General features: G+C 42.2%; 2 long non-coding RNA genes across 2 annotated transcripts; one reads left to right on the top strand and one right to left on the bottom strand.

Annotated features, from left to right (window-relative positions):
- Positions 1–15,062: 15,062 nt before the first annotated feature.
- On the bottom strand, positions 15,063–18,184 carry LOC143261119 (uncharacterized). Its single transcript, XR_013035335.1, has 2 exons — positions 15,576–18,184; positions 15,063–15,478 (listed from the first exon to the last, which is right to left on the bottom strand). It is a non-coding gene; the product is annotated as an uncharacterized LOC143261119 (long non-coding RNA).
- A 474-nt stretch (positions 18,185–18,658) lies between these two features.
- LOC143261120 (uncharacterized) lies at positions 18,659–19,615 on the top strand. The gene is made up of 2 exons (XR_013035336.1): positions 18,659–18,756; positions 19,151–19,615. It is a non-coding gene; the product is annotated as an uncharacterized LOC143261120 (long non-coding RNA).
- The last annotated feature ends 4,205 nt before the right edge of the window (positions 19,616–23,820 follow it).

Below are 23,820 nucleotides of genomic sequence, written 5' to 3'. Positions count from 1 at the left end.
TCTACCGCCCGATCGTTCCGTCCGCTCCGCTACTTCTATTCTATTCACAGATTAGAGCCGGGGCCCTATTCCTTTTCAATGGCCGACGGAATATCCTTTGATGGACTTCGCGTTTGTGAAAAACGACTTCTATCGAGGGCCGGACCGCATTCTCGAGCCGCGACGAGCTCGTCGGTTCTGGGACGATCGCCCTCGAATTGCTAGCTTATGGTGACGCTTATGCTTGCTGGAAGATGTAAAATGCTCTGTGGAATTTAACGGAATTTAGCGATGATTTTTCTGGCGTGATTAATTTTATATTTATCGTATAAGATAGTGTATGAGATTTTTATTAATATAATATCATTATATTATAATATTATATTATATTATATTATAATATATTAATATATATATTAATTTATAAGTGTATATGAGATTTATTTGAATTCAAAAATAAACAAGATAAGAGAATAAAAGTACCGTGACTTTAGTTTATTCTGAGCAGCTCAGGGAAGATTATACAGGGTGTCCCGAAAATGTCTCGCAAACCGGAAATGGCGGATTCCTCGGATCATTTGAAGCAACTTCTTCCTTTACAAAAATGTTCTCCGAGGCACCGTTAACGAGTTATCAACGAAAAACAGTGCGCTAATAAGAATCGAGTACGGCTGACGCGAGGCGGCCCAGCCAACCGGCGCGCGAAGCCCAGTCCCGCTCATTGGCTCGGTCGCCTCTCATTGGCGCACTGTTTTTCGTTGATAACTCTTTAACGATGCCTCGGAGAAAATTTTTGTAAAGGAAAAAGTTGCTTCGAACGACCCGAGAAACCCGCCACTTTCGGATTGCGAGACATTTTTGGAACTTCTTGTATATTTGAAAAATCGCTTTTGAAATCCTTGCTTCGCCGAAAAATCCGCGGTCTATTTATCGCAGCACGATCCGCACGTTGACCGAGAAGCACGAAATGTGAAACTACGTGTTCGACGCAGGACAGACGCCGCGATTTCAGGCAGCTTGCAACGTTCTTCTAGGCCGCGCGGTAGCCATTTTTCAATTTGCCGCAGTTGCGACCTCATCTTTCTCCGTATTTTCAAGCTCGCCGGGGTTGCCATAATTTACAACGTTCGAATATCGAAAGTGTTATATATCGGACCGTTTGTTACGGTACCCTATTTCATCCTTGGAGAGAATGTTCGTAAGCGAAAGGTATGCAGTGTCATAGTTCGGTATATATATTATATACCGAATATTCGGTATATACAGAGTGTCCCAAAAATGTCTCGTGATCCGGAAATGGCGGGTTCCTCGGATCATTCGAAGCAACTTCTTCCCTTACAAAAATGTTCTCCAAGGCACCGTTAACGAGTTATTAACGAAAATACAGTGACCAATAAGAATCGAGTACGGCTGACGCGCGGCGGCCCAGCCAACCGGCGCGCGAAGCGCCGTTCCGCTCATTGGCTCGCGCCAGCCGAGCTCGCCTCTCATTGGCGCACTGTTCTTTCGTTGATAACTCATTAACGGCGCCTCGGAGAAAATTTTTGTAAAGGAAAAAGTTGCTTCAAATGACCCGAGGAACCCGCCACTTTCAGATTGCGAGACATTATTGGGACATCCTTATATAAGAGTTTATAATATATTATATATTATATATGCGTATATAATATAAGGGTTAATAGTTCACAACATTGTAAAATAAGCCATAAAAACTTACGATCAAACGTTTAGTTCTCTTCGACAGTGTTGCTTGAATATACAAGCAGTTTTCGATCGCGTCAAAGTGGCCGGATCCGTTGAACCGACTCCGCGAACGAGATCAATATTTTTTAACATCCGCTCGGAATCACAATTAGAGCGTTTCGTCGCGGGGAATGATTCGCGGAACAACGCCCGTTCGGAGGAAAAACGCAACGATCAGAGCCAGCTGAGAATATTATGAACGAGAAACGTCGCTGTCGTTGTTTCGGGGTAAAACGCGCAGCAAGCAGAGTCGGCGCGGATGCGCCTGTTTATTAACGAGCACAGTGATTTCTGTCGGCGGACCCTGTCTCTCGTTTACCCCGGCGCAACCATTGTTCCCTTTGTGTGGTTCGGAAAGCGCAGAGGAATAATGAAGCGTTTAAAGGCCGGCCGGCCGGCACTCGATAGGAAATTTCGCGTCTTAACTTGCCATTCACCGGCCGAGGCACGCTTGAAAAAAAAAGTAAAAAAAGAAAAGAGAGCGGACGTTTCATCCGAACGGAACCGAAAACGCCGGGCGATTCAACGCCGGAATACGTTCGGAGATTCTGCGCAAGGGTCGGCACTTTGAATCGCGAAATACGCTTCAGTTTCCGATTCGGAGACAGCCCGGCGTAGTTCGTTCGTAAGTCGACACCGGCTGACACTGACACTGAAATTCGACACCGGTCGAAAATGGCGGCGCTCGCGCGCCGACAAGATTCTATAATTCGCGCGCCGACGAGATTCTATAATTCGCGCGCCGACGAGATTCTATAATTCGCGCGCCGACGAGATTCTATAATTCGCGCGCCGTCGAGATTCTATAATTCGCGCGAAGACGAAGCACCGGCCTGTTTAACCTAATTGCCATACTTCGACGGATCCGACTCGGCATGAAAATTTCTTGCAATAATTTATTGAGTATAAATGTTATTCTGTCGTTTGAAATTGGAATGAAATTCTAACCTCTTGTCATCAATATTTAAGCATTTGAGTAAATTTAGGCACACAATAGGCATCAATTTTCTCCTAACCTCTTGTCATCAATATTTAAGCATTGAAGTGAATTTAGGCACACAATAGACATCAATTTTCTTCTAACCTCTTGTCATCAATATTTAAGCATTGAAGTGAATTTAGGCACACAATAGACATCAATTTTCTTCTAATCTCTTGTCATCAATATTTAAGCATTCAAGTGAATTTAGGCACACAAGAAGTATGAATTTTCTTCAGTCGGCCGGTGATCGCGGTGAGCCGTGGATTTCTATGGAAAATAAAAAAATTCTCTGCATCGAGTGCAACAAAGTGCGAACGGAATACAAATATATTTTCGCTTGTAACACGCTTTCGATAAGGCGAAAACGATCTAGCATTGTTGTCAAATAATTCATCTTTCGCGTTCACTGTTTCGTATTCCATCTGCTTCGCTGTTCCCGTAAGTGCATAAAGTCCGCGGCGGTGCGGCGATCAGCGTTTGAAAATTCTGCACGAACTTCGAAAGACGCCGGACGACAATGGAACTCTGCATCGAGTCTCCTCGTCGACACCTCTAGATCGCGGTACGACAGAAAATGTAAGAGAAAGAGAGAGAGAGAGAGAGAGAGCAAAAGAGAGCGAGAGAGAGCCAAAGAGAGCGAGGGAGAGAGAGAACAAAAGAGAGCGAGAAAGCGAGAGAGAACGAGTGAGAGAGAGCGAGAGAGCGAGAGAGTGAGAGAGAGCGAGAAAGCGAGAGAGAGAGAGAGAGAGAGTAAAAGAGAGAGAGAGAGAGCAAAAGAGAGAGAGCGAGTGAGAGAGAGAGAGAGAGAGCAAAAGAGAGCGATAGAGAAAAAGAGAGCGAGAGAGCAAAAGAAAGAGAGAGCGAGAGAGCAAAAGGAAGAGAGAGCGAGAGAGCAAAAGAAAGAGAGAGCGAGAGAGCAAAAGAGAGAGTGAGCGAGTGAGAGAGAGAGAGCGAGAGAGAGCGAGAGAGTGAGAGAGTGAGAGAGAGCGAGAGAGCAAAAGAGAGAGTGAGCGAGTGAGAGAGAGAGAGCGAGAGAGAGAGGTGACAGAGAGAAAAGAGAGAGCGAGAGAGAGAGGAGACAGAGAGAAGAAAGAGCAAGAGAGAGAGGAGAAAGAGAGAAAAAAGGGAGAGAAGAAAGTGAGATAGAGAAGAAACTTAACCAAACACCATATTCATACATTTCTATACCACGATAAATATATAAATACAACTTTCTTTTAATTCTTGTTCAAATATCAATAAAAACGTCGAAATTACTTTCAGCTGTAATTATTCACAGCACTATAGGTTGCTCTCCTTTAACCTTGACACCCTGTACAGATATTTAAACAGAACTTAACGGAACATTAATATTCGTATATTTCTGTATTAAAAACAATAAAGACTAGAAATACACGAATACGATATTTCGTTAGGTTATCGTTCAGACATCAATAACGATGTTCAAGTTACAGTAAAAATTCTCCTTAACTTTCCCTCAGCTTGTAAACAAAACTGAACAATTTTAGAAGTGAAGATACAATTATTCGAGCCCCTCGTTTTTATAATTATTGACAATCGACAACTATGAAAATCCTCCCCCCAAATTGTCCATTTTTGTTTACAAGCTAGAAGAAAATTACAGTGAAAATTACCGTGCTTCTAAAACCTCTAATTACGCCCACAACTGTACACGACACACTAAAATCCGTCGGCCAACAGAACCCTATAAAGAACTCTCTAAGTCCACGGATCCGCTCGAAACCCGCGAGACACTATAACCTAACAGCATTCGGGAAACCGCGAGCGAGGATCGCGGACCTTTGTGTAAAATAAAAATTTCCTGCATCAAATGCAAGACGTATAAATTTTTCCGTCAATAATCTCAATAACTTCAACCTGATACCTCGACCTTGACGCCTTCTCAGCTCCTTTCAATCCTCGCATCGAATCGTCGCATCGAAATCGCGGCCCACTCGTGTCTACCATAAACGCCATAAACATAAAACCCGCGGTCCAGCTAACCCCATCGGCACTGATCGCGGCGGCAGCCCCGTCCTGCACTCGCGAATGAACCCCGAGTCCCGTCGCGAACCGCAAAAAATCCCGCGGCACAGAGCGAAACGAAGGCTCCGGAGCAGCGGCGCCCGTCGAGCTAGCCTCTCGCGATTAATCATCCGGCGAGAGGCCGGGCCGCGCGACGTCTCGCCGAGCGGACCGTGCGCTAAGGGGTCCCGCGAGCCTGTTGCGACGGAGAATCGTCTTTGACGCGTACCTGTTACGCCGTCGGGACGGCTCTCTGCGTTCCCGTTTTCCCGCGTCGTCCTGCTCCGTGTACGGGCGACGCTGCCACGGGATCCCGTCGGCCGTGGACGTTCCCTCGCGGTCAGGCTGAACACCCGACGGAAATGGTAAACGAACTACAAAGACGACGGAGAGGACCCTTTCGACGCGGATCAGCAAGATCGGAGAGATAGATTTGGGTTCACCGGGTTCGCGGAACGCGATTACACTGCCGGACGAACGCGACCGTTCTCGCGTCGCGACGCCGCTCTGACGGACGCCGGCGTCTCGTCGCCTCGACCCGGCCGTACCAGGCCTCGCGCCCTCTCTCCGGCGCCCCTTCCACGAGGATACTCCTCCCTCCGAGGGCAGGCGCAGGCGTGCGCCAGCCGGCCGCAGGTAACGCGCGCCGCGAACCCTGAACGCGGCCACCTACACACACGCTGAACCCGCGCCCTCTCGCTCTCCTTGCCGCGCTGCGCCTCGCCTCGCCTCGCGCTTCGCCGCGACCGCGAGCGAGCCTCGCCGAACCGAGCGCGCGAGCCATACCGAGCCGAACCGAGCCGAGTCCGGCCGGGTATGACGCGCGAGTGCACGCGTGCGGCTGCACCGGGACAAGTTGGTGGTTCACGCGTTTCCATTGTTCGTGGCTTGCGGTGCGCGCGCGGTGCTACGGCACGCGGCGTGTGTCAAGAACGGGTACGATTCGGACGATTCGTTCGATCGTTCGGCGACCGCCCGAGCAAGTTTTCTTTCTTTTGGTTGCGCGGAGTGCCTTTGCGGTGGAAGTCGGAAAATGCTCGAGGTGTTTACGTTGTGTCAACGGGTGGATTAAGGTTTCGGACGGCGAACGTGTGGTGATCGTTCGAGGTAACGGTTCAAGGTTATGTCACGATTAGAACGATCCGGAGAATTGCGCGGTGCGTCCCGTATGCGGCAGTGTTTAGTCGTCGTGCAAACAAGCCCCTTCGTTCTTCGGATTGTTAACCCTTCGCGCTCGAGCGGTGATCTCGGTCAACCCTGGATTTGATGCGGCATCTCGAGAGGTGATTCTCGGTCACCACTTCGCGGTGACCCGAGCGGCGACGATGTTTATTTGCGTTCGGTTTCTTTGGGAGCCGAAGCGTGCTCTGCCGCTATCGCTTCGCAAGACGCATTTCTAAGCTCTTTGTACAGGGTGTCTCAAAAATGTCTCGCAATCCGAGAGAGGTTCCCGAGGGAGGTTCCTAAGGTAATTCGAAGCAAGTTTGTCCTTGGCGAAAATGCGATCCACGGCTTTGTTTACGAGTTATTAACGAGAAAGAGTGACCAATGAGAGGCGAGATATGCTGGCGCAAGGCGGCCGAGCCAATCAGCGGAACTGTGGGCTTCGTGCACTCATTGGCCCGGCCGCCAAGCGCTAGGCGAGCTCGCCTCTCATTGGTCAGTGTTTTTCGTTAATAACTCGTAAACGAAGTCACGGATCGCATTTTCGCTAAGGAAAGAGTTACTTCAAATGATTCCAGGAATGATATTCTTTGAAACGGCTCTAAGATCTTATTTGAAATTAATGATCGCGGTTCGGACTTCGTCCTCGGCGTTAGTTCGAACTTGACAGTTGCGGCGATAGGAATATTATTCTCGAAGTTTTCGAGCCTTACAAGCACGGAACGCGGCGATGAAATTAATTCATATTATATTCATATTATATTCATATTATATTCATAATATATATTATATATTCATATTATATTTAATAATTAATTGATTTTTCGTTGTCGAAGAACGAAATCGCGTCCATGCGTACAACACTCGACGACAAAGAGGGGGGAAAGCGGCGACGAAGACGGCGACGAAGCGGGAGGAGTAAAAAGGCGAGAAATCGGGGCGATAGAGAACGAACGCGGTGGAAGCTATTTTTTGAGGTTAGAGATCCGTTCGATCGATTCTTATGTCCCTTATAAATCAGCGAGGAAGCGGAGAAACGAACGGCCGCTTCCTCATCTACTTGGACCCGCAGTTTCGACGACGTCCGATCAAACGGGAAGCTACGTGTTACGCTAATAGGGGTTAGGAAGGATTGCGAGGTTCGCTCTCGACGGAATAATTTTAATATTATATATATTTAATTAATATTAATATTAAATATATTTAATATATATATAATATATTTAATTAATATTAATATTAAATATATTTAATATATATATAATATATTTAATTAATATTAATATTAAATATATTTAATATATATATAATATATTTAATTAATATTAATATTAAATATATTTAATATATATATAATATATTTAATTAATATTAATATTAAATATATGTAATATATATTTATTATATTAATTAAATATAAATTAAATATATATATATTATCGCGATATGTGCCCCGGCGAGCCGAGGACGCATCTTGGAGACTGTTTCATGAAATATCGTACGAGGCAACGATACGGAGCTGAATGTTTAACAAATTTCCTTCCTCGATGTACGAAGGTACATAAAATATTGAAACGTAAAAGTTTCGTACGTTGATTCGCGCGCGAACGCGTTTCAAGTTAGCTGCAAGAAATTCACTAAATACGCGGAAAATCGTCTCGAGTTGCTGGCTCGCCCGAGCGAAAAAAGCGCCTCGAGTGCAAAGGGTTAATTAACGCTAGATTTACCGACGTTGATTGTACAACTAATTTTACCGAAGTAAGTAGTAATCAATTTGTATATATGGATTGAATATAACCTTTTAGAAACAAGTATCGAAATTACCTTGGTGGAACAAATTTGTGCAAAATTCTGCGTACATAATAAATTAAAAAACGCGGGAAAAGGAAGATATTTATGAAAGCTAAAAATTCAAATTGCTGCCGTAGAGAGGTAGATATTCAGCGAAGCAAGGAACGATACATAATGGCACTTTGCGCGTCGGACGCCATTATCGTGATTCTGGATTGCCCTCAAAATATTCTAAATATCTTGAAATTTGAGAATACGTTTCTGTTTTCGCTGGAATTACAATTTAAATAGCCAATGGTCACTTCGATATTTATTATTACATCTTGTATAGGTTATGTTCTTCGCTGAAATTACAATTTAAATAGCCAATGGTCACTTCGATATTTATTATTATATCTTGTACAGGTTATGTTCTTCGCTGAAATTACAATTTAAATAGTCGATGGTCACTTCGATATTTATTATTATATCTTCTTCGGGTTATGTTCTTCGCTGAAATTACAATTTAAATAGCCAATGGTCACTTCGATATTTATTATTACATCTTGTATAGATTGTATTCGACGTAAGCTGACTAACGTTCAAAAAATTTACAAGAAAGTTTTCAACGTTCGAATCTTATAAGAAAAAAAAACTTATTAAATTTTGACTTTTGATTTATCATTAAATCGTTGTCGTCGAGATAGATGCTGTTTAACACGGGCGAATTTTCGGGAGAGGCTTAACCCGGCGCGGCGAAATTGCGCTATGATACGGGTGATTCGTAAAACCAACCCTCGACTAACCAGCAACCAGAGGGAAACAATTACGCGGCAATGTCGCGCGTTCCGCCCCTCATGAAGCCGTTCCCGGCTACATTTACGAGCCTGACCACACTTAAATTCTCGCAATTCCTTGCGCCTGTCTCGTCTCTGAGCACCGTATAAATCTAAACCTCTAATAAAATTTAAGAGTAGTCAAGGTTATGTTGCAGACGATACGGGACTCGAGGATCCACCTACGCGGTCGCGTTTGTTTAAAACAACCACCCTCCGCGTAGGAGTTTCTGACGCTGAAGTCTTGTTACCGTCCCGCGAAGCTCCTGGGATGAATTAAATTAATAAATTTCGTTTCAAGAATGATCGGGACATTTTTTAACACCGCCAGGGTCGATTTAATTGTTTCGAGACGTCGAAGGAATATGATCTTGTAATTAATAAATTTTTCAAGCAGAGTGTGTTAGTCTAAATTTTATATTTTTTATTAATTGTTCCAAGTTATTGGAACAATTGTAAAAATTATAACGACGAGAATTGTTATATTTTTTATTAATTGTTATTTAATTGTTTCAAGAAATTCTGTCGATGTGTCAAAGATTTCCAAAACGCTTGCAACCCCTGCACGATGAAAATACATTTTTAATACCCTTTAGACTTAGTTAGGCTACTTATTTCAGTCCTAAAACAACTTGAAGCATTATTATGAATCTTGCTTGCAATAATTTAAATGTTAGTCGGCTTTTGTCAAATAGAACCCTTACAAAATATAATAATAAATAAAGTAAAAAACTTTCAGGGGAAATAATTAAATGAAGAGATCCATGTATCTTCTTTGCAATAATTCAAATGTTAGTTAGCTTGTGTCAAATATAACCTATACAAAATATAATAATAAATAAAATATCAAAATTTCGAGGGAAATAATTAAATGAAAAGATCCACGTACCTTCTTTGCAATAATTAAAATATTAGTCAGCTTTTGTCAAATAGAACCCATACAAAATATAATAATAAATAAAATATCAAAATTCCGAGGGAAATAATTAAATGAAAAGATCCACGTACCTTCTTTGCAACGATTAAAATATTACTCAGCTTACATAAAATAAAATCCACACAAAACGTAATAACAAATAAAATATCAAACTATTTAGAGGAAATAATTAAATAAAAAGATCCACGTGCCTTCCTCGCAACATTGTCAATATCAAATCACTAAAATATCGAAGTCCCAGTGGAAATAACAAAATTCTAAAATTCATGTATCCAGTCCGCGATAATTTGCATATTGTTCAGCATACAATTATATCGATTTCTTTATGGAGAACGTATTCACGCAACATCTGTAGTTTATTATCGGCTAAGTCGCGAATCAGTAGGGAGGCGTGGGGTGGGGGTGGAGGTGGCTGATTGTACTTTCAAATTTCCGCGGGATACAGGCGAATACAGTGACCCGATTAGAATGATCGAGTGACGGCCGATCGATCCGCGGGAAATTAAATTGGATCCATTGTAGCCCGGCTCTCATTGATCTTGCGCAAGGTGAACAACAATGGGGAAATGACGTGGGCCGCGATACGGGCTCTCATTACGCTGCTACAGGTGAACACGTCTCGTGAAATATTGTTGAAATCGCGTCCCGTCGCGCCGCGCCACGGTTAACATTATTTGCGTCCCGATATACACAGGGTGTCCCAAAAATGTCTCGCAGTTCGAAAGTGGCAGGTTCCTCGGGTCGTTCGAAGCAACTTTTTTCTTTGCAAAAATTTTCTCCGAGGCACCGTTAACGAGTTATCAACGAAAAACAGTGGACCAATGAGAGGCGAGCTCGGCTGGCGCGAGGCGACCGAGCCAATGAGCGGAACCGGGCTTCGCGCGCTGATTGGCCGAGCCGCCTCGCGTCAGCCGTACTCGATTCTTATTGGCGCACGAACGATCCGAGGAACCCGCCGTTCCGGATCGCGAGACATTTTTTGGACACCTTGTACATATGTGTGTACGTACGTACCTACGCAGCGGATCATTTCCGCGTCGTCTAACGAAGCTCGCGTTCCATGGCACGTCTCTCGGAAAACACACGCGTAGTTATGAAAACGCGCTCGCCTACGCGCTGATTAAAATTTCCTCGCATGCGTCGCGAACGCCGTCGCGTTCACGCACCCGTGACATTTTGTCTACGCCTGTACGCATTTACCCGTCGCAATTTCTGTCGCATTTACATCGGAAACGTTGCTCGCCGTAACATTCTAGCGAAAATCGAAATTATCACGTCCGATGGAAATGTTAATAATTCCGTGAGACAATTAAAAAACTGCGATTTAATGCTGGAAAAATATTGCTCGATTTATCATCGTCGGTGACGATTTATCGTCGTGAACTCTAACCGCAACTTTTGCATTTTGCGATCACGTGTAACACATCTCTCTCTCTCTCTCTCTCTCTCTCTCTCTTTCTCTCTCTCGCGTGTCTTCCGCTTTTACAACAGAGTGTAATAGTTTTTCTCTCGGCTTTTACACTTCCAGAAATAAAAATAATAAATATTAATTTTATAATAAATATTATTATAATATTATTATAATAAATATTGCCTCCTTCATACTTTTCACCGTTACCGTCGGATGTTAAGGTTATGTCTCCGGAAGTTTTTACTACCAGAATTAGACGCAACAATTCCATTCGCGTCTTTTTTTTTTATATATATACTCTGACAATTTTGTCGCGCGTTCTCCCTTCACTGCTTCGTACGATGTTTCCGCTTTCTCTCCGCTCTCTCTCTCTCTCTTCCTAGGTTAACCCTTTCCACTCGGATGTCTTGTTTTAGGGGTTACATGTACGCCGAGAGTTTTTTCTCGGATCAATTCGTTGGACGATTGCAACGCACCGTGGTCGATTTTCATGGAAAAGAAAGCAGAGACAAATCTGTTTCAAAAAATATCCCCATGACGCGTAATTTATTCATTAGTTAGTTGATTAAACGTGTGGCTTATTATTTACTACGATCTTTTTTGCCATTTGTTCGTTTTGGACTCGGCTACATGGCTTCGAAGTAGCCCATCTCCGAATCATCCTAAATTTATGTCATCGTTTATAACTATTTCGTTCTTTGAAAGCACTGTAAAAATTAATACTGTAAATTAATACTGTAAAAATTATTTACAATATTAATATTGTAAATTAATACTGTAAAAATTATTTACAGTATTAATACTGTAAATTAATACTGTAAGAATTATTTACAGTATTAATACTATAAATTAATACTGTAAGAATCATTTACAGTATTAATACTATAAATTAATACTGTAAGAATTATTTACAGTATTAATACTGTAAATTAATGCTGTAAGAATTATTTACAGTATTAATACTATAAATTAATCCTGTAAGAATTATTTACAGTATTTAATATACTTACTCACATTTTTTTTTATTAAAATGCTACATTTTGTTTTCATTATTCTATTCCAACAAAAACCGAAATATATGAACCAGTGATATAAAATGTAAAAGTAAGGCTTCAATATATAATTTTAGTTGTTATATTTCGTTATATGTATATATTCCATTATATATGTATATCCCATTGTTATATATTCCGCTTTTTGTATGGAAACCGACAACAGTGGAACGCCTGCTAAAAAATGTCGAGGACGTTGATTAAGCGGAACGCAATGTATACAAAGAGACTCAGTACAGACGTGTGTAATGTAGATGTCGCCAGTATTTACTTACTGCGGGATTTTCTGCAAATAGACTAATTTGACGGTAATATCTCAGCGCAACGCTTATAATTGAATTAAGTGTTTGATATTTTTAATTGAAATATTTCGACATGAGATTATTAAACGAATAAATCAATTATTCCCGTTTCGTGTAATCGTGCGCACTCTAAGAAGATTTATTATCAATCGATTACTCGTTGGTAAGAAACAATAACGGTTGAGTCAATATTTACGAGATGGCAAAAATTTCGTTGACATAATTCATGGACTTAATCGATATTAAAAATCGTCGATGAGCCCGTATTGTATAAATAATATTATATATAAATATAATATTATAAATATAAATAGTATTATTAAATTAATATTATTAAATCAAGTTATATATATAAATAATATTATAAATATAAGTAATATTATTAAATTAATATTATTAAATCAAGTTATATAAATAATATTATATAAATATAATATTATAAATATAAGTAATATTATTAGATTAATATTATTAAATCAAATTATAAATAATATTATATAAATATAATATTATTACATTGTATATTATACAAATTTAGAAAATGCATTTTGTAGATTACGATAACTCATATGCATGCTGAAAATTTCATAGAAAACTAGTCGGTCTATAAATACGTCTGAAAAATATTCCTGTCCTTTGTGAAGCAATTTTAAAGAAGTTATTCTGTTTGAAAAGGCGTTAACGTACTTTCCGAGGCGACTGTAAATATTGTGGGGACGTTAGGAAATAAGAGTCGCGTGTCGCCAAGCATGCGGTGTGTACAATGGATATGCGTGAGCGAAGGACGCGAGGTACGAATGCGTGCGTGCGTGTGTGTGTGTGTGTGTGCGTGCGGGAGAGAGAACGGTTGGGTTTGAAAGGCGATCAGCGGACACGGTCGTTAGGCGTAAGCGAGAAAAAGAAAGAAAGGAAGAGAGAGAGAAACAGAGAGAAAGCGTAAGCGAAATAAACAGTCGGAGTTCATATATCTAAGCAGCAATTTTCGAGCAATTTGTCTTAATCAATTCCTAAAAAGCCAGGAAATCTCTACAATATTGTTATTTGACTGTTTCTGAAAATTCCTTGAAATTGTTAGATTCATCAAGCTTTATAGACAATCTAACGCGTCTAGAATAAGTATATTAATAAATATACTTATATATAAATTATATGTATATTAGTAAATATGTCCAAAAAATTACAGAACAACGTTACAAACGATTCTAACTATATTAAATTATAATTTTTGTCAAACTGGTCCGCTGTTCGAAAGTTAATACCAATACACCAATACAATTAACATCGTCATATCTTACATACAATAATTTATTTCTCAGAAAATTTCGCGAATTCAGTATCAACAAAATGGAAAGAATTTTTGTAATATTGTAAGAACTTCTATGTGTTTAACTTTCACGAACAAATAATTAATTGAATTTTACATTAAACGCGTGATACTTCACAAGAATAATTAGACTGATTACATTTCGATCTTTTGCAATTTTTATTATAATCATGTCGACAAATATTTTCTGCAGAAGTGGCTCTATAATTTCAACAAATTTTAAAATGAAAGATGGAAAACCGGTCGTTTTGACCGGCATGATAGGTTTAGTGTTAAATAACAAATTTTGATGTGTAATATATATTATACATTATTGTTATATATATATATATATATATATATATATATATTATTATATTAATTAATATACTAATATACTAATCATATACAAATATTATACTATATAATTAATATATACAAATATATATATATTATAATATATATTATTATTAGCATATTTTATAATATATTTTATTTATATATAATATGTGTATATTAGTGTATATTATAATATACATTATATATAAATAATATATAAAGTTAACTATGCTCAAAAATAGACAAAAGGCACAGTAATCGACTATCCTACAAGTAACCAGCTCCGCTACCCTGGCACGTAGGTAGAATATTTTTACAAAACCGAGGGCAGCAGCATGTTGTTTCAATTCGCCGATGATTCCCTCGAAGTCGGGGCGTAATAATCCCGAAAACAGGAAAGAACACCAATCTACACCCATTGTAATCCGCAGCAGGAAGCCTAAGAGAGAGAGAGAGAGAGAGAGAGAGAGAGAGAGAGAGAGAGCCGATACAAGGATATAGCAACGGCTTTATTTCGATTTTCTTTCATCTGGAATGGAACTGCCTGCGTTCCCGCGGTTCTTTCGGCTACCGATAAACGGCGAGCGAAGCCGGCGCGGCTCGACGCAGCTCGGCGCCGCTCGGCACGGCTCGGCTCGGCTCGGCGCGGCGTATTCTTTCCGGTCCCGCGACGAGCGTCTCGAAGTCGCTTCATTAAATCCTTCCCCGAAGCCCCGACTTGTTCGCAGGAAAACCAACTTCGGGTTCCGCTTCCTCTCCTTTTTCCATCCTTCCTTCTCTCTGCCCCTCCCCCTCCCTCCCTCTTCCTTCCCGCCCCGCTTTCGGTACCAGCACCGCGGGATGCCGCGAATAATACCGAGCAACGTTTCTTTTCGTTAAGCAACAGCCAAAGGAATGACGGTACACTCCGGGAAATTCAGTTTCGCGACGGAAAGCGTCGTTTCGACGACGAATCGGTCGCGAAAAATCCAGGCGAAATTAATGCCAGGGATTTCGAGAATTTTTATGGTAAAATGATGCTGGAGAAGTGACGCGGTAATTATTATTTCTTGAAGGTCGGATTTTGATTTATTGGATGAAATTGTTTATTAAATGGTTTGTAATAGATGTTATCAGTGTATAAAATAATTATATTAAATTATTATTATTATATTAAAATAATTGTATTAAACGACATATATTGTTATTATATTAAAATAATTGTATTAAACGACAAATGTTATTATTATATTAAAATAATTATATTATAATTTTTAACAATTGACATAAATATTAACGAGAGCACGCAAATTTTATTTCAAGGTTTGAAGTTCAATTGTTGCTATTTCAGTTTCACACACACACAAATGTATTATTATTTTGAATAAAATCGATTAGTAACCTAAAATAACTGAGTCAGATGTAGTAACATAACCTCTCATTTCTAGGTTGTACAATAATTTTAGGACACCCTGTACAGAGTAGTTGAGAGTTCACGCGATGTCAATCGTTCGTCACGTGGAAGCGGTGTAGATTTTGACATAACCTTGACATAACCTCACATTTCTAGGTTGTACAATAATTTTAGGACACCCTGTACAGAGCAGTCGAGTCCACGCGATGTCAATCATTCGTCACGTGGAGGCGGTGTAGATTCTGAAGCGGAAAAAACTGTGTAATTAAACGGTTCGTCGGACGCTTTTGTAATATCATTGTTATCGGCACGTGGTACACGAGGAACATGATCGCGAACCGTAGTCTCTCTCTCTCTCTCTCTCTCTCTCTCTCGCTTTCCAGAACCTTTCCAGGAAGCCCGTCATTATGTCAGCTTTGTGTTGGGTTTATTGCGACCCTTGGTGATTGAATTGTATGGCCAAGTTATCGCCCACCTGAGGATCGGCCTTTAAACTTCCCACGCTGCGGGCGATCGTGATTAACGACAGAATGTTCTCCGAGATTGCGGGGGAGTGCTCGGCCAGATTTCGTCCAACTTTTGACACGTGTTTTAATAAATGCCTCCGCGGGCCATCCGCTCCAACGGTGTCCTGTTGCCTCGTGCTCGGAATCCAAGGACACTCGATACAGGGAACAACGTACAAATATGTATTTTAATAAAATAAAATAATAATAATATAATATATATAATAATATAATAACATAATATATATAATATATATATAATAATATATATAATAATAATAAATAATATATATAATAATAATAAATAATATTTTAATAAAAATATGTATTTTGTGCTTGTAACAATTTCTTAACAGACTACTCGGTCGTTCACGGCCTATTAAAAACGCTGAGCGCGTGTAAACAAATTTGTTTGCGGTCGGAGAAAAATGTCAGGAAAATTGTAAGAAGCGCTGCAAAATCAGATTATAATTAGGGACACGCGAAAAAAATATTGTGGAAGATTATTCGAAAAATATTCGGACCCGCGATAATATTGTAAAACCGGTGAACAAAGCTTTTCGGACCTGGAAAGACGTGCAGGTCCCAGGACAAAATTTGCGCAGCCGTTAAATAAATCTCTAAACTTACAAAAATATTGTAAAACCGTGGAACAAACTTTTTCGGTTCTGAAAAAGAACCTGCAAAATAGTTTGAAGTCTACGAAAAAATTCTGGAGGCTCGCAAAAACGTCGTAGCACGGTTGGATAAATTTTTGGGTCCACGAATAAAATTTATAGGATCTGCAAATGGGTTTTGAGGCCTGGACAAAGTTCGGAGGCCGCGAAAATAATTTTAAGATCTACGAAAAGGCTGCGACGACCCAGGGAAATAAATTGCTGGTCGGAGAATAAATTCGAGGCTTCCAAAAAATGGTAAAACTCGCAAAAAGAACAAGTTTCAGAGTCCATAAAAAATGATGTGGTCCCGCGATAGATTAGTTTCATCTGCGGAAAAAAGAACGATGCAAAGAGGAGAGTGGATCGAAGTGTCGAGGCTTTTTGCGGCGGCGACGCCAATGGCCGGGAACAGTTGGGGAATATTATCCGCGTCGCGGGAGCAAATCCGGGCGCGGGAATAACACGGCACTTGGACGGTGTTAACCTTCATCCTCTCGGATTCCTTTACATCCCTTTACGCTCCCTCCTCCGGCAGCCTGCCGGTATCTGCAAAAGCTTTTTTCTCCGACCGACACCGCTCGACCGAGACCGCAAGCCCCCCCCCCCTCCCCTCCGCGCGCCACGCGAAGCGTCCGTGTACCCACCGCTTCATCGAAATTAAGCGTCTCCGTTCGTCTCCCGAAGATATACAGAGTGTCCCGAAAATGTCTCGCAATCCGGAAATGGGAGGTTCCTGAGGTCATTTGAAGCAACTTTTTCCTTTGCGAAAACTTTCTCCGAGGCTTCGTTTACGAGTTATTATCGAAAAACAGTGCGCCAATAAGAATCGAATACGGCTGACGCGCGGCGGCCCAGCCAACCAGCGCGCGAAGCCCAGTTCCGCTCATTGGCTCGGTCGCCTCGCGCCAGCCGAGCTCGCCTCTCATTGGTCCACTGTTTTTCGTTGATAACTCGTTAACGGTGCCTCGAAGAACATTTTTGTGAAGGAAAAAGTTGCTTCGATATTATTATATTATTATTATATTATAATATTTATAATAATATAAATATAATATTATTAATATATATATAATATATTTATAAATATTTATAATAAAATAAATATAATATTATTATATATATATATATATATATATATTTATATTATATTTAAATCGTGTGTAAAACCTTTGCTTCAAATAATTGTAAGATTACAAAAGAATGTGCCTAAATATCGCTCGACCCCCCGAAAAAGAAAAATGTAACGATTTATCAAAATTTATTTACTATTAAAATTTATGCTCCATTAAAATTCAATGATTAAAACACAGCATTCGCAGGTTTCGCAGAACGTTCTGACGCGGTCGAGACAGAAAGGAAGGAAAAACGGACTGAAAATACTTCGGGAAAAGTTAGAGAATAAATTCTACCGTGTCAAACGGATGGGATCCGCAGTCTCCGTCGACCGTATTCTACACTTTTCTCCGCGACATCGAAGGTCCCTCGTCAGCAACAATTTCGCCGTACAGTTCCGTTCGCCCCCGAGGACCTCTCTCTGCGGGAAGCCGTGTGCGTCGACCGTAATTCGTAAATTTCCGTCGATTTCCGCGAGGCGGTGTCCGCGCGCGGCGCACTGGCGTAATTAACCGGGGAACGAGCAGCGTGCAATTATCGAGGCACGCGACAATATTCGCAGTCGGCCGGGCCGAGCATTTCGTGGCCGAGCGCGTCTCCCCGCGCGGAATTTCAATAATCGGACGCGTCGCGGCGCGAGTCTTTTGGGATTTCCGATTCTCCGAGGCGGCGAGGAGCAGGTCGCAGAGGACGATAGAGAGGTAACGCCGCGCCGAGAAAAATCGTCGTACCGCGTCGCGTCGTATCGCGTCGTACCTCATTGCATCGCGTCGAGTCGCGTCGTACCGCGGCGCACTTCATCGCATCGCGTCGAGTCGTGTCGTACCGCTTCCCCACTACGTCGCATCGCGTCGGCTCGCGTCGTACCGCGTCGCACTTCATCGCATCGCGTCGCACCGCGTCCTCCGCGCCCTCGAGAGCGTCGCGAGTTCACTCGGCGCAGTTCTCCCGATATTTTTCACACGACCGCGGCTGCTCTGTTATATCGAGGCGAAAAGAATCGGCGAACAGCAGCCCGCGCGCGCGACGTAATTTCCCTCGACACCTGTTTATTTCTGATACTCGGGATCCGATTCGACGCGCACCTGCTCTCCATCGTTCGCCGGCTTAATTAACGGCCGATGACAACCGTCACGTGTCCCACGGCCCAGCGAACACCACCTATTGTGTAAATTAACGCGTTCGCTGGCAACCACGAGGTTATCTCGTGGTAGACGCCCACCGCGACGCGTCTGTTAAAAGGTTCGTTAATAACGAAACGAAGAATTGATTTTTTTATTATTTTTTACTTGTGAAAATAATATTTTCTCAAGCGTAGCCAACGACGATGTACCCTTGTTCCGTACTAGAAGGGTTAAAAGTCTGAGTGGATTACAGCGTAAAAAAGAATTTATTTATAACTAAGTATTACACATGTAACAATAAGATATTATACGGTATTTTCTTCCTAATTCGCGCTCAGATTGCGCACGAAAATGGACGGCTCATTTTTATAATTGCCTATTGTCAACAATTATAAAAACGAGGTTATACGAGCTTTTTTTTTAAATAATAATATTTAAATAATAAAATTGAACAGTATAAATTTGCAAGTTCGCTTCTGCGTTACAAGAGTTTCCGCGGTTTTCTATTCCAGAAGACGGTTACAGGTCCAATTTGATTTTTCACTTGCCACACCGTATTGACTTAACAGCGGAGCATCGGCGCGATGGAAAGATAACAAAGCGCGAACAATTTTCACGTGGAAATATACTGTCTTTGGAAACGAAACATTGCGGTAAGATTAAATAAGGAGTACGACTGCCGCAGGTAGAAATTCAGAGAAGAAAACGCACCGGCGGTGTACTCGTCTTTCCGCACCTTGTTTTTACGGGCGAATTCATGTTCTGTCTCGGATGGACGAACTATGGATAGATTACGTATAAAAAAAAGATACCTTATACTTTATTTATATCGATAATAAATTCTTGTTCGAATAAAATCTCGTTCGAATGAATTGTTATTCGAATAAAATCTTATTCGAATACATTCTTATTTCATTTGATTTGACTGAATATTTTATTTTATTCGAATACTTTTTTTAGTTCGTTTTAATATTTTGTATGGAGAGAGTGAGGGTGAGAGAGAGAGAGGAAGAGATAGTGAGAGAGGAAGAGAGTGAGAGAGAGAGAGAAAGTGAGAATTATCGAAAGAGAGAGAGAGAGAGAGAGAGAGAGAGTATTATCGAGAGAGGGAGAGAGAGAGAGAATTATCGAGAGAGGAAGAGAGAGAGACAATTATCGAGAGAGAGAGAGAGAGAATTATCGAAATAGAGAGAGAGAGAGAATTATCGAAATAGAGAGAGAGAGAGAGAGAGAGAGAGAGAGAGAGTGAGAGAGAGTGAGGGAGAGAATTATCGAGAGAGAGAGAGAGAAAGAGAAAAACTGGCGGTCCGGCTTTCTTGACTTTCCTCGTCGAAACTTTCCCTCGGACTGTTTAATTCACTTTCGTTTCCGAGCATCTCGAGCGGCTGATCAATCTCGAGGACCCGTATCGAATCGATACCGGCCTGGAGCTTCGTCCACTGGACTCTCAAAAGAACAACCACGGCTGTTCCCGGCGACGTTATACGATCCTCGGCGATCGGCAAACATACCGGAGGAGGATCTCTCCGGGACTCGGCTGTGCAAAGGAGAGCGGAGCGGCGGCAATAGCGAATTGAATCCGCTCGTGCGTTCCCTTGTCCCCCACCCCTCTCCCCGTTCCCTTGTTTCAGCTCTGCCTTTACCGTCGTCTAAACCGGCACAATAACAGGCCGTCCTCTCTTACGGCGGAAGAGCAAACCTTCGTATCCCCACCCTCGATCAATGATCCTCGGCGGAAACCGCCGCGCTGGGAGCCTCTCTCTCTCTCTCTCTCACTCGATCGCGATATTCTCAGCTTAACCGTCTCCTTCGCTGCTCCGTCTTGTGTCCACTGTTTTCCTGGGATCAATCCGATCGTTCGAGCGAGCGAGGATTTATCCGGCGCTTCTTTTTAACACTTAGGCTGGCGCGGTCCTTGTGACTTTGCTTTCCTTTCGTTTCTTTCGGTTTATTAACTTTATACATGTATTCATCGAATAGAAATTCATCAATTTCTTTTTATAGAGATGTAAATAAAATAGAAGAGAATATAAAAATAGTATTTATCGAATAAGATGTATTGAATTATTTTTATTAAAAAATATTAACAAAAAGGTATTACATTTATAACATTACTGTCACTATTATACCATTACATTTGTAATATTACTATTTTTCTTATTGAGAAATAAACAATATAGAGGAACACAAAAATTAAATTTATCGAGTTAAGACGTATATCTACGACGTATTTTTTATTCAAAAAAAGTTCACTAAATAATAAAAGAATAATAATAAATATAAATATAATAATAAAAAAAATAAAAGAATAATAAAGAAATTATATTTATCATACGTACGCGACTTGAACCACTTTCTTCTACCCCGTTGAACCGGCGCTCGTCTCGCAAAGAGTTGACAAATGGAACCGAAGAAAAATATCGTCGGGCTGTTTGTCCGGCAGGTGTAACAGCGCGTAACAAAGAGTTAACGTCGGCGCGCACACAGAGTAGTGGACAGAGAGAGGTGTCGGCGACCATAATCGAGGGCGGGCCCGGGCCCGGCGTGGTACCGAGGAGGATCCGTCCGAGCACGGCTTTCAGTCGTCATAAATAGACGAGCGAAGGTACGCGTCGCTGTTCGAGGAGATAGGCGCGCTGTGTACGACGGCGTCCGCCGGGCTCCATGCAATATTCATACGGTGTAACGGCGGCAATAAGCTTCGCTGAATGGAACTGCCGTTGCTCGATCCTCGAGCCGCACACATCCATACAGCCGTCATAGTTATCTACGTGACGCACCCATCGTGCCGCCGGGCCGCCGGGCCAACGCGAGAGCACCGCCGCATTTTTCGGGCACCGAAGAAATGCGCGGTCATGCCTCGAACAATGGTGCATATGATTCCTTCAGAAACTTTCGTCTTCTTACAGTTTCGTCTCCCAACGTTCCCGTGTGCCACGCTGCGTAACAGGCTTAATTGTACAGGGTGTCCCAAAAATGTCTCGCAAACCGAAAGTGGCGGGTTCCTCGGGTCATCCGAAGCAACTTTTTCCTTTACAAAAATTTTCTCCGAGGCACCGTTCACGAGTTATCAACGAAAAACAGTGCGCCAATGAGAGGCGAGCTCGGCTGGCGCGAGGCGGCCGAGCCAATGAGCGGAACTGGGCTTCGCGCGCCGGTTGGCTGGGCCGCCTCGCGTCAGCCGTACTCGATTCTTATTGGCGCACTGTTTTTCGTTGATAACTCGTTAACGGTGCCTCGGAGAACATTTTTTGACACCCTGTATACCGGATGTAATCTCGTCTCGCGTTACTCGAAATGAGCACACGCGTAACCGTGGTGTCCGATAGAGCAGATATCTTTTATATTGCGCACGGCCGGACCGCCGAAATTCCCCGATAAACGTTGCTCCGAACAGCGCAACGTTTCCAACGTCGAAACCAGCACGATAAGCCGAGGGACGAGGAGTTATCGGCGTCCACCGCTGCCAGAATACACGTTCGAACAGCTGAAACTCCGTCCTCCAGAATTTCGCTCTTGATCGTGCCCGGTCTAATAAGCCTCTTAGCGCGGAACAGCGTCGTTCCACGTGTATCTTCGGCCGTCTAACCGGGACCCGGATTCCAGGGGGACACCGATACCTTTATCGGCCGGGCCTGTGCACGCGTCGTAAACTCCGCGTTTCCATGTAAAGCGGCGCCGAAGGTTGAGCAAAAATTGATTGGAAGTATGATAACCGGCTTAGAGCTCGCGTCGACAACCTTGACATAACCTATCCGTCGGATCGAGGCTTTCCGACCGGAGAAGGCGAAGAGAGGTGAAATCAGGCGAAAGATCGGCGGAGAAAGCGATGTTCGCGTCCGGGATCGATAGCGATATCCGACTGGGCGATTCATAGATCGCGCAGGAAAATCGCGGAAACGGCGGGTGAAAAATGAACGGTGTTGTCGCGTGCCAGGCAGATTCGAAGGAACGCCGCGCCGCGGCGTCTCATTCGCTTGGTAGATCGTCATTTGTTATTCGATTCCATTATATGTATATGTATACAGGATGTCCCGAAAATGTCTCGCAATCCGAAAGTGGCGGGTTCCTCGGGTCGTTCGAAGCAACTTTCTCCTTTACAAAAATTTTCTCCGAGGCACCGTTAACGAGTTATTAGCGATAAACAGTGACCAATGAGTGGCACGCTCGATTGGCGCTAAGCGGCCGAGCCAATCAGCGGAACTGGGCTTCGAACGCGCGAGACGGCCGAGCCAATGAGCGAGCGAAGCCCAGTTCCGCTCATTGGCCGCCTCGCGCTCGGCCGAGCTCGCCTTTCATTGGTCACTGTTTCTCGTTAATAACTCGTAAACGAAGTCGCGAATTGCATTTACGCTGAAGATAATGTTACTTCAACTAACCTCAAGAACCCTCATTTTCTAATTAGTTTGGAAATTAATATTGTTCCATTGAAATTGAAACTACAGTAGTATGAGAATAATTTCTCATATTCCATTTGTCTGACCATGTGCATCCTCATTCCACTAATTTAATCACAGAAACACTATTACAATTAAAATAACCTTATTTCAATGCAACCACTCACCAACGCAATGATTAATTGCTTAATTACCGAAACTGTATAAAGATCGTATAAATTATTGTTCAGCAGCAATCGCTAAGAATATTAAGAATAAATAAGCTGTACAATAAATTCTTCCAAATTGTCCCTCAGCTTGTAAACAAAAATGGACAATCCACAAATTTGGAAAGAGGTTATGTAAGAGGGTATGAAGAAGGTACTTCACGGCTCGTTTTTACAATCGCCAATTATCAACTTCCTCTTGCTGTCCGTTTTTGTATACAATTTGGAAGAATTTACTGCAGATAAAAGTCTACTATTCGACCGAATGATTCATACTGATTCCACGATTCCTTCGAAATCAGATCGAAACGGTTTTCACCTAATTCCGTGCGAGGAGAATCATTCTCGAAGAAAGAGCTTCATTATTTTTGCGGTTTCTTTCATGCCCGATGGATTCAAGGCCGGGGGAAGACGAGCCAAATATTCGTTCTCCCGTCCAATCTTCGTTCGCCATGATAGCGTATTAATAAGCTGAGAATCGGAACGGCAATTTTTCGCGAACGATGTACGTATAAGTCCGCCAGATGTTTCCCCGGAACATTGACTAGCCGAATCGGACGGTAATCTTCGAAGAACCTT

This window comes from Megalopta genalis, unplaced genomic scaffold, assembly GCF_051020955.1.
Source record: "Megalopta genalis isolate 19385.01 unplaced genomic scaffold, iyMegGena1_principal scaffold0037, whole genome shotgun sequence".
In the NCBI taxonomy this organism is placed as follows: Eukaryota; Metazoa; Arthropoda; class Insecta; order Hymenoptera; family Halictidae; genus Megalopta; species Megalopta genalis.
The sequence above is the reverse complement of the archived record's forward strand: the minus strand, read 5'-3'. Positions and strand labels throughout refer to the sequence as shown.